The sequence below is a fragment of the Nannospalax galili genome, unplaced genomic scaffold (assembly GCF_000622305.1).
Source record: "Nannospalax galili isolate Female #2095 unplaced genomic scaffold, S.galili_v1.0 scaffold185, whole genome shotgun sequence".
Classification (NCBI taxonomy): domain Eukaryota; kingdom Metazoa; phylum Chordata; class Mammalia; order Rodentia; family Spalacidae; genus Nannospalax; species Nannospalax galili.
In genome coordinates, this window is record NW_008355474.1 from 615,251 (window position 1) to 628,594 (window position 13,344).

Sequence of the window (13,344 nt, forward strand, 5' to 3'; positions counted from 1 at the left end):
TGAGGTCTTTTAATGAAGGGGAGGCCAACAGAAGGCCACTAACATATTGGATAAGAACACAGTTTCCAGGAAATGTTATCTAAATCATTTTTAAGGAGTACAGAGTTCTGGACTGAAATTGCAAATTAAATATGCACATCTGAACTCATTACCTCCCAAGCTCTGGTATGCTATATATAGGAAAGTGATTCTAGACTACAATCAATTGACAGGGATAAGATAAGCAGATCAGGCAACATCAGCAACAGAAAAAGATTGGCGACTCTGTTACAGCCAAGAAATGACAGTTCTGGGGCCAGCAAGTGCGGGGCGGGAGAAGGAGAGGGAGAGGGAGAGGGAGAGGGAGAAGGAGAGAAAGACTCATAGACTGGTAAATCCAAAGTTTGTAAGGTGACCTGGCAGTACAGGAGACCTTGAAAGAGCAAATGTTCTGGTTTGAAGGCCATCATGGGGCCAGGGATGTGGCCTAGTTAGTAGATAGAGTGCTTGCCTAGTGTACATGGGGCAGAGCACTACATAAACCAACCTGGTGGCACAACTCCTGTAATCCCAGCATTCTCCAGAAGTGCAGGCAGGAAGATCAGAAGTTCAGGGTTGTTCTCAGGTATATAGATAGTTTGATGCCATCTTGGGATATGTGGCATTCTATAAATTAAATGAATAAATAAATAAACACTGGGTGTGGTAGTACACGCCTTTAATCCCAGTACTCAGGAGACAGAGGCAGGGGAATCTCTGAGAGTCTGAAGCCAACCTGATTTACATAATGATTTCCAGGCCAGTCAGGGCTACACAGTGACCTTGCCTCAAAAAAACAAAAAAACTAAATACATACATCATACATACATACATACATAAGTACATACATACATACATGCATACCATGAGGCAGGAAGACCCGATCTGCCAAGGTAGTCTGCTGTAAAATTCTCCTTGCTTGGAGGAAAAACCAACCTTTGGTTCTATTCTGGCTTTCAATTGCTCAGATGAGGACCAGTCACATTATAGAGAGTACAATGAACTGAATGCTTGTGCCCTTTCTGAAATTCATATGTTGAAGCCCACACCCACAGTGTGATGGCATTTGCAGCAGGGTCTAGGGGATGTTTATTTCCTCAGGGAGTCCTCAGGTTGGGATTCATGTCGTAAGAAGAGATATGAGAGGCTTTTCTCTCCCAGAATCCTCCAAAAACTCAGAGAAAATGACCTTTTACCAGCCAGGAAGAGGGCTTCCAGGAACCAAATCTGTAGGCACCTTGATCTTGGACTTCCCAACTATTATAACTATAAGAAATCAATTTCTGCTGTTGAAGTCACTGTTATGGATTGAGTCTGAATGACCCCCACAGGCTCAGGTGTTTGAATGCCTGGTCCTCAACTAGTGGCACAGTTTGGGAGACTAAGGAAATTTTGGGATGTGGGACCTGGTTGGTAGACATAGACCACTAAGGGCTGAACTTTGATATGTATACCTGTTTCTGGTTCTAGCCTGAACTCTTCGTTTCCTGGTTACCTACCATCCAATATGAACAAGGGAGGCTGGAGAGATAGTTCAGCAGTCAAGAGTATGTACTGCTTTGCACAGAATTAGAATTTGACTCCTAGTTCTCGTGTCAGGTGGCTCACAACTTCCTGTAACTCCAGCTTCAGGGGATCCCGCACCCTCTTCTGGTCTCCAAGGACACCTGCACTCTTGAGTGCATACATACATACATACATATATATATATATACATGTAATTAAAAATCAAAATCTTTTTAAAAAAGATGTGAACCCATCAGGCATGGTGGCACAAGCCTTTAGTCCCAGCACTTGGGAGGTAGAGGCAGGCAGATCTCTGTGAGTTCAAGGCCAGCCTGGTCTACATAATGAATTCTAGTCCACCTAGGGCTAAAGGGGTCTCCAAAAGACCAAAAAAAAAGATATGAACCAGCCAGTGTTGCACCCTCCCACTGGTGTGAATCCCACCATCCTTTCCCTCCTGTGATGGACTGAAATCCTTTTAAAACCATGAGCCAAAAGAAACTTCTCCTCCTTCAGATTACTTCTGCCAAATATTTTGTCATAGCAGTGATGAGGGTTAACTAAAACAGCTACTGGGTTACTAGCCTCCCACTATCTGGTAGCCCGAGCAGGCCAAGGCAGAGAACAATCTGTTTTGCTCCAGTTCACTGTGTAAATGCTCATTTCATCCAAAACACCTCACCGAAGCACCTGAATTATGTTTTATCAAATACCTGGGCATAAATTAATCATAGTAGGGGCTGGCAAGATGGCTCAGTCAGTAAAGGAGCTTGCCACCTAGCTGTGAGTTTGATCTTGGGGGCCACATGGTGAGGGAGAGAAATAGTCCTGCAGGTTGTCCTCTGACCTTCTCCCATGCTCCCATGCACACACACAATGAAGGAATGAATGAATGAATGAAATAAAATATTAATTGTTGCAGCATACAAAGAGACTTGGAAACAAATAGAACTGGGTATTTCTGTATATGGGAGTGAATTGGGGTTCAAAATAATGAAGATTAGGTGGAGGAAACTAGGCTCCCTAGAACCCTTCACCACTCCAAAATTCTGGGTAGCTACTGGTTCCCTACCTCAAAGATGAGTCATTATATCCCCTGAAGAGTACAGAATGAGGATACCAGCATAACTGAAGTTGTGAAGACTCTTCCAAATATAAGAAATTAGAGGGCGGCTGGAGAGATGGCTTAGTGGGTAAGAGAGCTTGTTCTGCAAGCACCTGAGTTCTAATCCCCAGAATCTATGTAAAAAAGTTGAGCATGGCCGGGCATGGTGGCCTACGCCTTTAATCCCAGCACTTGGGAGGCAGAGGCAGGCGAATCTCTGGAGTTTGAGGCCAGCCTGGTCTACATAGAGAGTTCCAGGTCAGCTGGGGCTACAGGGAGACCCTTTCTCAAAAAGACCAAAAAAAAAAAAAGAAAAGTTGAGCATGACTGCATGTGCCTGTAATCCCAGCACTGGGTAGGGACAGAAAGATCTTGAGAGCTTGCTGGCCAGCCAGCCTAGCCCAAACCATGAGCTTCCCATTCATTCAGCGAGAGATCCTGTCTCAAGACAATAAAGTGAGAGCTGTAGAGCAAGACACCTGACAACCTGCTTTGGCCTCCCTATGCATGCACACCAGCACACTCATGTGCATGCACCACAGATACACCGCAACAGAGAGAGAGAGAGAGAGAGAGAGAGAGCGAGAGAGAGAGAGAGAGAGAGCGAGAGAGAGAGAGAGAGAGAGCGAGAGAGAGAGAGAGAGAGAGAAGAAGAAGAAGAAGAAGAAGGAGGAGGAGGAGGAGGAGGAGGAGGAGGAGGAGGAGAGAAAAAGAGAAGAACTGTTCGTCTTATTCCTTTCCTGTAACAGAATGCCATAGGCTGTTTATAAAGAGCAGAAGTTTATCCCTTGAGAAACCCGAGGTCAAGAGTTCTATATTCAATGAGTGTTTTTTCACTACTTCATCCCAAGGCAGAAGTAGGACAAGAGAGTACAAGCCTCAGGGAGAAAGGGTGCAGGATGTAACAAACCCATGTTGTGATGATGAAGAGCCCATTTCTGAGTGGGAGGAGGGAGTCCTTTTGGCTTTAACCCTTACAAAAAGGAACTTGAGGTCACTTGTGATTTTCTTTGCCTCAGTCTTCCAAGAGCAGGGTTTCAGGCATGAGCCACCGTACCTAGCCCACCCCTCTCTCTCCCCTCTCCCCTCTCCTATCTCTCTCCAGGGTTTCAGCTAGCCCAGGCTGGCCTCAAACCTACTATGTAGCCAAGGATGACTTTGAATGTCTGAATCTACTGCTTCCACCTCCTAAGTACTGGGATTACAGGCATGCACCACCACCCTTGGTTTACATAGTAATGAGGATCAAACCTTAGTGCATGCTAGGCAAACATTCTACCAACTAAGCTATATCCCTAACATCAGCTCTCACTTTAAAATTTTATCCTTACCTAAATTCCTCATAGTATTATCCCATTTTCCTAAAGATATCCTACAAACGACTGCGGTGTAGCAATGGTACTGCATTTACCTATCATGTGCAAGGACTTGAGTTCAGTCCCTAGCAGGGGTTTCCCATCTTGGGCACAGATGCTCCAACACAGTGCACAGTGCATAATAAATTCAAATGTGTCATGTGTTCCTGGAAACAGAGTTCTAGGTTCTCTTATGAGGATTACGATCCTATCAGAGTTGGGTTTTTTGTTCATTTACAAATTTTACTTCCAAACTGAAAAAATCAGAGGAGGAGACATGGCTCAATAGGTAAAGGCATGCAAGCCTGACCACCTGAGTTTGATCCCCAGACCCAAATATGGGTGGAAGGATAGAATTGATTCCACAAAGTTGTCTTCTGAACATGTGTGTTGTGACACACATATGTCCCCCATCATACATCATACACACAACAATGATAACCTTTAAAAAAAATCAATAGGCAAGCCAGGCTTAGTGATGCACACATGTAGTTCTAGCACTTGGAAGGGAGAGGCAGGAGGAGTAGAAATTCAAATTCATCCTTGGCTACATAGCTAGTTTGAGACCAGTCCAGGATACGTGAGACCCTGTGTTAAACACAAAGTCAATAGGCAATGCTGTTAGTAGCCTCAGAAACTGAAGCGGCTTCAGCAACTTCTTCTCCCCCACTCCTGCAATCTCAGATCACTTTTTGGCAGGGGCAGAAATTTCTTAGGGTCTCACTATGTAGCACTAGATGGCCTGGAACTATCTCTATAGGCCAGGCTGGCCTTAAACTCACAGAGATCCACCTGTTTCTGCCTTCCAAGTGCTGGGATTAAAGGCATACATCACCACACCCAGCCTTCAGACCACTTGAGATTTCTGATGTGAGAAGCCTCATGCCATACATTATTAAAACAACAAAGAACTAACTCCATGTTGGGGCTTTCCAGAAAATAGGAGTTCTCATGGGACCCTCTGTACCTAGCTACTTATTTTACTTTGGGTCATGGAAACTGTACCCCACAAGCTTGGCATAGCTACTGAGTCCTCCTTAAGACAGTATAGGGAACTGGGTGTATAGCTTAGTATGTAGAGCACTTACCTGGCATGCACAAGGCCCTGGGTTTGCTCTCTTGCACCACATACAAAAATGAGGTGGGCTGGAGAGATGGCTCAGCGGTTAAGATCACTGACTGTTCTTGCAGAAGACCTGGGTTTGAATTCCAGCACCCACATGGCAACTAATAATTGTCAGTAACTCTCCAGGGGATCAGACACCCTCTTCTGTCATCCACAGGCACTAATACACATAAAACTAATTAATTAAACAGGCATGATGGGACATGCCTGTGTTCCCAGCACTTAGGACAGCAAGGTAGGAGGACCATAGATCTCAAGTTCAAGACCACCTAGGCTACCTAGCAGGATCCTGTTTCAAACAAAAAGATGTATGGAGCCAACCCTGGGCTCGCTGTTACAGTCCACCTTCAGGAAGGATTGGTTTTCCCTGTTCTCAGTCCCCAGGCAGATGCCACTGTGCTAAGTGAAGTCCAGGTGGACTGAACAGCACTAGGCATTTATAGAGGATGGAATGACACCACCAGTCACTGAATGGGGTGCTCAGTGAGTACTGTGGATTTCCATCACTCAGCCAAGGTCCTTGTTAAAGGACAGGCTTAGAGGTCAACACGCAGCTGATCTGGCAGTCTTCTTAGCACAAGACGCTTTGGTCAACAAAGGCTCCCACTTTCACATTTATTATATTAGACCATTACCTAAAAACTGCTCCCTTCAAGGTAAAGAACTTTTGCCTCATGGAGGCTCAAAATGTAAATTAAAATCACAGTACAAGATTTTGACAGATACTTCCTATTCCCTTTGGAGTTACTGACATTACTGAACTTAACCAAGATGTTCATTTCTATGTTTAAGAATATGCTTATCCAGTACTTGGGATTGATCCCAGAGTCTTGAGCATCCTAGGTAAGCACTTCACCATTAAGCTACACCCCGAACCTTCCTGTAAAATTTAGATAATCTCTAAATTATAATATTAATACAATATGGTTTTTGTTTACTTGTTTGTCTCACTTTATAGTCCAAGATGTCCTCAAACTTGTGGCAATTCTCTTGCCTTAGCCTCCCAAGTGCTGGGATTACAGGTGTGAGCTGCCCTATTCTGCTGTAAGTGCTGGGATTACAGGTGTGAGCTGCCCTATTCTGCTGTAAGTGCTGGGATTACAGGTGTGAGCTGCCCTATTCTGCTGTAAGTGCTGGGATTACAGGTGTGAGCTGCCCTATTCTGCTGTAAGTGCTGGGATTACAGGTGTGAGCTGCCCTATTCTGCTGTAAGTGCTGGGATTACAGGTGTGAGCTGCCCTATTCTGCTGTAAGTGCTGGGATTACAGGTGTGAGCTGCCCTATTCTGCTGTAAGTGCTGGGATTACAGGTGTGAGCTGCCCTATTCTGCTGTAAGTGCTGGGATTACAGGTGTGAGCTGCCCTATTCTGCTGTAAGTGCTGGGATTACAGGTGTGAGCTGCCCTATTCTGCTGTAAGTGCTGGGATTACAGGTGTGAGCTGCCCTATTCTGCTGTAAGTGCTGGGATTACAGGTGTGAGCTGCCCTATTCTGCTGTAAGTGCTGGGATTACAGGTGTGAGCTGCCCTATTCTGCTGTAAGTGCTGGGATTACAGGTGTGAGCTGCCCTATTCTGCTGTAAGTGCTGGGATTACAGGTGTGAGCTGCCCTATTCTGCTGTAAATGCTGGGATTACAGGTGTGAGCTACCCTATTCTGCTGTAAGTGCTGGGATTACAGGTGTGAGCTGCCCTATTCTTCTGTAAATGCTGGGATTACAGGTGTGAGCTGCCCTATTCTGCTGTGCTTTTTGTTTTTTAAGTAAATTTTATTTATTTGTATTTTATGCGTATGACTGGTGATTTCCAACTAGATTCTCCTGCCTCTGCCTGCCCTAGTGTTTAGTTTACAAGCATGTACCACCACATCCAGTTTGTGTTACTACTATTAATATTAATTTACGTGTCTTCCTCCTCTGCAGACTGAGCTGCCCTGAGTGGTAGTTCTCCTGGGCCTAGCACAGTGGCTCTGCCTAGAGACTGTGACAGAGTTCAAGGGCGGAAAAGACAAATGCAAAAAGAGAATGTGACCTGGTGGCAGGTTCAGGTGAATGCGCCTTTGTGGAGCCGCAGCATCCCACTCTGCTTTGAGTGGTACCATTTGAGCCTCGGTATTCTTGGTTTCATTCTTTTGGTGTATTGTTCATACCTCCTTATCTCTATTCTGTTTGCTTTGCCATTTTTCTATTAAAAATCTGCTTAATAGTTGGGGTCTGGAGGTACATGCCTGTTGCTAGGAAGGCTGAGGCAAGAAGACTGAAAGTTCAAGGCATGCCTGGGCTACAAAGGGAGCCCAAGGTCCATCTGGGCAACTTAGTGAGACCTGTCTCAAAGGAAAAGAAAAATTAGAAAGCATTAGGAGCAGAGCATAGTGGTACATATCCTAGCGGTCAGGAAGGAGAGGTAGGAGGATCAGCAGTTCAAGGCCAACTTGGGTTTACATGAGACTCTGTCCAAAAAAAAAATGGTGGGGAGGGGGCTGTGCTGGTGAGATGGCTTAGCAGGTAAAGGTGCTTGTTGCCAAGCCCAATGACCTGAATTTGATCCTGGCTCCATATAGTAGAAGGAGAGAACCAGCTCCCCAGGATTGTCCTCTGACCTCCGCAGGATCCCCATGGCAAATACATGCCCCCACACATACATATATACAAATAAATAAATGCAATAAATATGTATCAAAAGGAGGGAGTGGGGGATGTAGCTCACTGGTAGAACACTTGCCTAACATGCAGGAGGCCTTGAGTTCGATCCCAGTGCTGCCAAAAACAAAACAAAACAGAACAAAAATCCTGCTTAATTTACCATAAAGAAGGGCACCTAGGGGGATATTTTAAGATTGTATTTTGTTTCACAGCAGCAGTTTTATTTATGCAACATTTAAAAATTGGCAGAACTGGAACTGGAGAGATGGTTCAGCAGTTAAGAGCACTGGCTGCTCTTGCAGAGGACCCAGATTCAGTTCCCAGCACCCACATGGTGGCTAACAACTTTCCATAACTCCAATTCCAAAGGGATCTGACACCCTTTTCTGGCCTCTGTGGGCACTGCAGGACATGGGTGCACTTACATACATGGGTGGCAAATCACTCATGCATATAAAATAAAAAATAAATTAAAAAGAAAAAAAATTGACAGACCCCATGATCACACCTATAATCCCAGCACTCAAAATGCTGAGGTAGGAGGATGGCTAGTTAGGGGCTCTGTTTCAAAAGCCAAAATAAAACAACAATAAAAGCAACCAATGCAAACATATGTATGCATATATACATATATTTTTGAATATATATTCAGATGCTGGAGCCTCTCAGTGGTAGAGCACTATACTCAGTGATAGAGCACTAATCTGCCATGCATGGGGCCCTGTGTTTCATCTCTGGCACAAAACAAACCAACCAACCAATGACAGAAAATGGGACATAGAATGCATTTACAATAGTGGTAGCATGCTTGCCTAGCATACAGGAGGCCTTGACTCCAACCTCCAGTATTAGGGAAAGGAAAATGGGCCACAGGAAAAAAAAAGTTGGTAGATTTTATACACATGCAAAATCCCCAAATAAAACAAATACTTAGGAGGCAGAGGCTGGAAGACTTTTCAAGTTCAAGGCCAGTCAGAGATACATAGCCATATTATATAGCTGTCTATATATTCTGATCTCTCTCTCTCTCTCTCTCTCTCTCTCTCTCTCTCTCTCTCTCTCTCAAGAGATATTTTTCCTATTGCTGGTGACTGAACCTAGGGCCTCATGCATTAGCTAGCAAGAGCTGTGCCACTGAGTTACATCTCCCACTTTAAAAAAAAAATTGGCTTTCCAATCCGCCATCTGTGGTGGAACCGCCACCAGGATGCAGATTTTCGTAAAGACCCTTACAGGGAAGACCATCACGCTCGAGATTGAAACCTTGCACACTACAGAAAATGTAAAAGCCAAGATCCAGGATAAGGAAGGAATTCCTCCTGATCAGCAAAAGCTGATCTTTGCTGGGAAACAGCTGGAAGATGAACTTTGACTACAACACTCAAAAGGAGCCCACCCTTTATCTTGTGTTGAGACTTTGTGGTGGTGCTAAGAAAAGGAAGAAGTCTTACACCACTCCCAAGAAAAATAAGTATAAGAGAAAGAAGGTGAAGTTGGCCATCCTAAAATACTATAAGGTGGATGAAAATGGAAAAATTAGTCGCCTTTATCAAAAGTGCCCTTCTGATGAATGTGGTGCTGGAGTTTTCATGGCCAGCCACCTTGACAGACATTACTGTGGCAAGTGCTGTCTGACTTACTACTTCAGCAAACTAAAAGACAAATAATTGTGTATGAGTTAATAAAAAGACCAGAACTGAAAAAAAAAAAGCTTTTGGTTACAAGATCTCACACAGCACAGGCTGGGCTCTAATCTTTTACTTTCAGTGTAGTGGGAGATGGCCTGACCTTCTGATCCTCCTGCCTCCACTTCCTGAGTACCTGACAATACAGGCTATATTAGTCACTTTTCTGTTGCTGTGATAGAAACACTGACCCAAGCAGTTTATAGAAGGAAGAGTTTATTTGCGCTTACATACAGTCCGTCATGGCAGGGAGGCATGGTGACTGGATGTAGGAAACCAGGATGCCAGGCCCTAGGGTGAGTTGAGCCTAAAACTTTTAAGTCCAGGCTGCATTCTCTGATAAAGGGAGGGGCACTGAAAACAGTGACTCTGGTTATCCCTGTCTTGCAGACCACTGCTAGACTGGCAGGAGGAAGCAGCCTGGTCATAAAAGTGCAGGCTCCCTGCTCTGTAGGAAAGTGTCTTGGTCAACAACCCTTAGCTCATCTCCTTGTCCTGAACAAATAACTCAGCTATCCCTAGCTAAGAGATTGGGCCAGGTTTACTCCTGAGCTAAAAGCTAAAAGTTCACTATGTTTTAGCTCTAAGAAAGAAAACACTGTGGCCAATAAATTACTGGATGGGCATTGATAACCTTGAGTAAAAGTTTAAGAATCCTTCTGGCGCCAACTAACAGACTAAATGTCCTGTTTCTTTGTACCCTAAATCTTTGTATGTGACTGCCATATCCCACATGACTACTAGTTCCTTGGGATGTATAAAAACCATCTTAATTTTAAAATAAATTGGCTTGTTGGAAAGACACAGGTTCCACGGTCTAAGACTGTCGCTGATCAAGTCCTCTGCCCTGAAGCCGGTAGGCCCCCAGCTAAGCAAAGCAAGCCTGAGTCCCAACAGCTGGAGGTGGTTGGAGCAGGAGCAGTAGAAGCTAAACTCTCACATCATCACACAGGCACAGGAAGCAAGAGGGTGACTGGAGATCTGGCAAGGCTTAAGAATTCTCTAAGCCCATGCCCGCAGTGACGTGCTTCCTCCAGGATAGCCACATCTTCTAAAACCTCCCAAAACAGCACCGTTATCTGGGGACAAAATGTCCAAACACTTGGAGCCTATGGGGGACATTTTCATTCAAACCACCACACAGGCCTTGAGCAATCCCAAGCACTAGGATTATAGGCATCCATGACTGGCAGATCTGTTTTTGTTTGAGACAGCATCCAGAAGCTCTGGTGGCTGGCCTATGTTACCCAGGATGGCCTTGAACTCACAGTGGTCTTTCTGCTAGGCTTACAGTCATACATCACCATGCTCAACTAGATTTTCAGTTGTTGCTGTTTTTGCTTTTTAATGTTTTTTTTGGGGGGGGGTCTTTTTTGAGACAGAGTCTCCCTGCAGCCCCAGCTGGCCTAGAAATCACTATGTAGACCAGGCTCACAGAGATCTGCCTGCCTCTGCCTCCTGTCCCGAGTGCTGGGATTAAGGGCATGTGCCATCACACCTGGGTTTAATGAATTTTTTTATTATGTCTATGAATGTTTTGCTTAAATGTATGTAAGCGCACCCATGTGTGCAATGCCAACAAGGCCAGAAGAGGGTGTTGGAGCCCTTGGAACTAGAGTTATAGATGGCTGTTAGCTGTCATGTGGGTGCTGGGAGCTGAACCTGGGTCTTCTGCAAGAGCAGCCAGTACTCTTAACTGCTAGCCATCTTAACCAATATGCCATCTCTCCAGATATCTAAATAGATACAAAACATGATGTAGGGACATACAGATGGTAAGATTACTATAATGTAACAAATGAACTTAGCTATCACTTACAGTTACCTTGATTTTTGGAAAGCCTGCTCATACAGAACAATTTTATTGCCTATCATATTGTATAGTTCTGTAGGACCGCCAGACTGGGGTACCCTACTTTCTCGGGAGGCCACACCCCAATAACTCAGTTCTCAAACCAGTAGATGCAATAACATGAGGATTTATACCTTGATCAAAAGGGGAAGTCCAGATTCAGCTTAGAAACTTGGTTATATAGACAGAAACCACAAACCGCAAAGAGCAGTGGGAGGGGCTAGTATTCAGGTCACAGCAGAAATGCTTGGTCACAACAGAGCAGAAGTGGGAGGGGGATTTTTCAGGTATTTTTTCAGCTTGAGCAAAGAACCATGAAAAGGTCATCTTTTCTTCTCTACAGTTAGAATTATTTTCTTTTTACTTCCTTGTACAGTTTCCCAGAATATAGCCTGGGAAACTTAGTTTCAGTTTACTTTAATCTGGGTGGGGCGCTCTGATTTGATTCCATCAATGTCTTTCCTTAATTTCAGGAAATTCTCTTCTACAATCCTGTTTAGGATCTGATCAACACCATTAAACTGAAATTCTTCTCCTTCCTCTATTCCTGTGATCCATAGATTTGACCTTTTCATGGTGTCCCACATCTCTTGCATATTCCATTTCTGTGTTTTTAAAAATTTTCCATAATCTTTGATTGAGTGGTCCAATTCTTCAACTTTATCCTCCAGTGTTGATATTCTGTATTCCAGTTCATTCATTGTAGAGGTGAGGCTTTCCTCTGTTGTTTCAAGTTGGTTTATTGAGTTTTGCACTTCCTTCTTCATTTCTACTTGAGTTTTCTTCAATGTTTCTCTTTTGTGAATTTATTCAGAAATTTATCGCTATCTTCTTTTAGTTCTTTGTTTGTTCATGTGTTCTTTAAATTCGTTGAATTCCGATGTTAGGGATTTTTCTAGGAGAGTAATTGATTGTTCTATTGCCCTAATGTCTTCATCTACAGCCATCTGTAAATCTGCATAATATTGTGTCCTTGTACTAGGGCCGCTGTTCCAGTTCCTATCCCCGCCGCCACTCCTGCTCCTAGAAGTATTGCTAGGGTCAGGGACACAGGCTCTTTTTCATATCTGCCTGGATGTCACTCAAAAAACTGTTCTAAGGAATCTGCGGGGTGATAGAATACTTGGGGTAGAAGTTTAATCATAACACAGTAGTCTTGGGAGGTGTTAAGGACTATACTAGCTACACATGGAGTTAACCCAGAATTACATGCCCACCAAGTCCCTTGTTGGGGTAGGAGATAGTAATTTCCTTCCCCTGAGGGTACAGGTATAGTGGAGCTGCAAAGGTGGGTGTGAGTTGAGGGTGGGTTTCCTAGACAGAGTCCAGGTCCTGAGACTTCTGTAAGAGTTAGGGGATGAGGAGTTTCCCTATGGCACTGATCAGTTGAGGTGGTGTTATTGAATGTTCCTAATGTAGCTATGCCTTCATAATAGGGAGAATTGAACAGCCGGTTTCCCATGGTTGAAACCTGTAACCTTGGGTAATGGGGGGTCTGTTCTGACAGGATGCTAGCTGGGGAGGTGTTAGGAAGAGAGTTGGGGAGGTGCTGTGAGGTAGCTTCAGGTATTAGAGCTAGCAGGGGATTTGGGTAGCTGGGGATGGGTTTCTGGATAGGCAAGACGGGGTTGGGACCTATGGCTGTTGGGTGGGAGGAAGTATCTCTTCTAATAGTAAAAAGGAGGCCATCATCTGTTCGTTCCTTATATAGTCTAATTCCCCAAGAATACCCCTTATCCCAATCTGTAGCCTTTTTTACCTGCTGTTGTGAATTCTACCCGGAGGGGGTTGCACCATTTACCTTGACACGCCTGTTTATGAGTAGTTTTCCATTCGTCAAATTTTCCCTGCAAATGACTGTTCCCATGAGAATAATTTGCTTTTACAGTGATATAATCCCATGATGAGGACAGGGACCACCAAGTGTCCCCGGTTGTCTCACATCCCCAGTTCTTGCAGTAAAAGTAGGCCCTCCCTCCACATTGGGGGTTAAGATATTTAGCCCTGTGATTGCCTGGGCAGACATAAAAGGTTAATGTACGCAACATGGCCAGGTGC

At 44.4% G+C, this 13,344-nt stretch overlaps 1 pseudogene; it reads left to right on the plus strand.

The window, feature by feature from the left end:
- Positions 1 to 8,956: 8,956 nt before the first annotated feature.
- Positions 8,957 to 9,416, plus strand: LOC103749881 (annotated as a pseudogene).
- Positions 9,417 to 13,344: the final 3,928 nt, after the last annotated feature.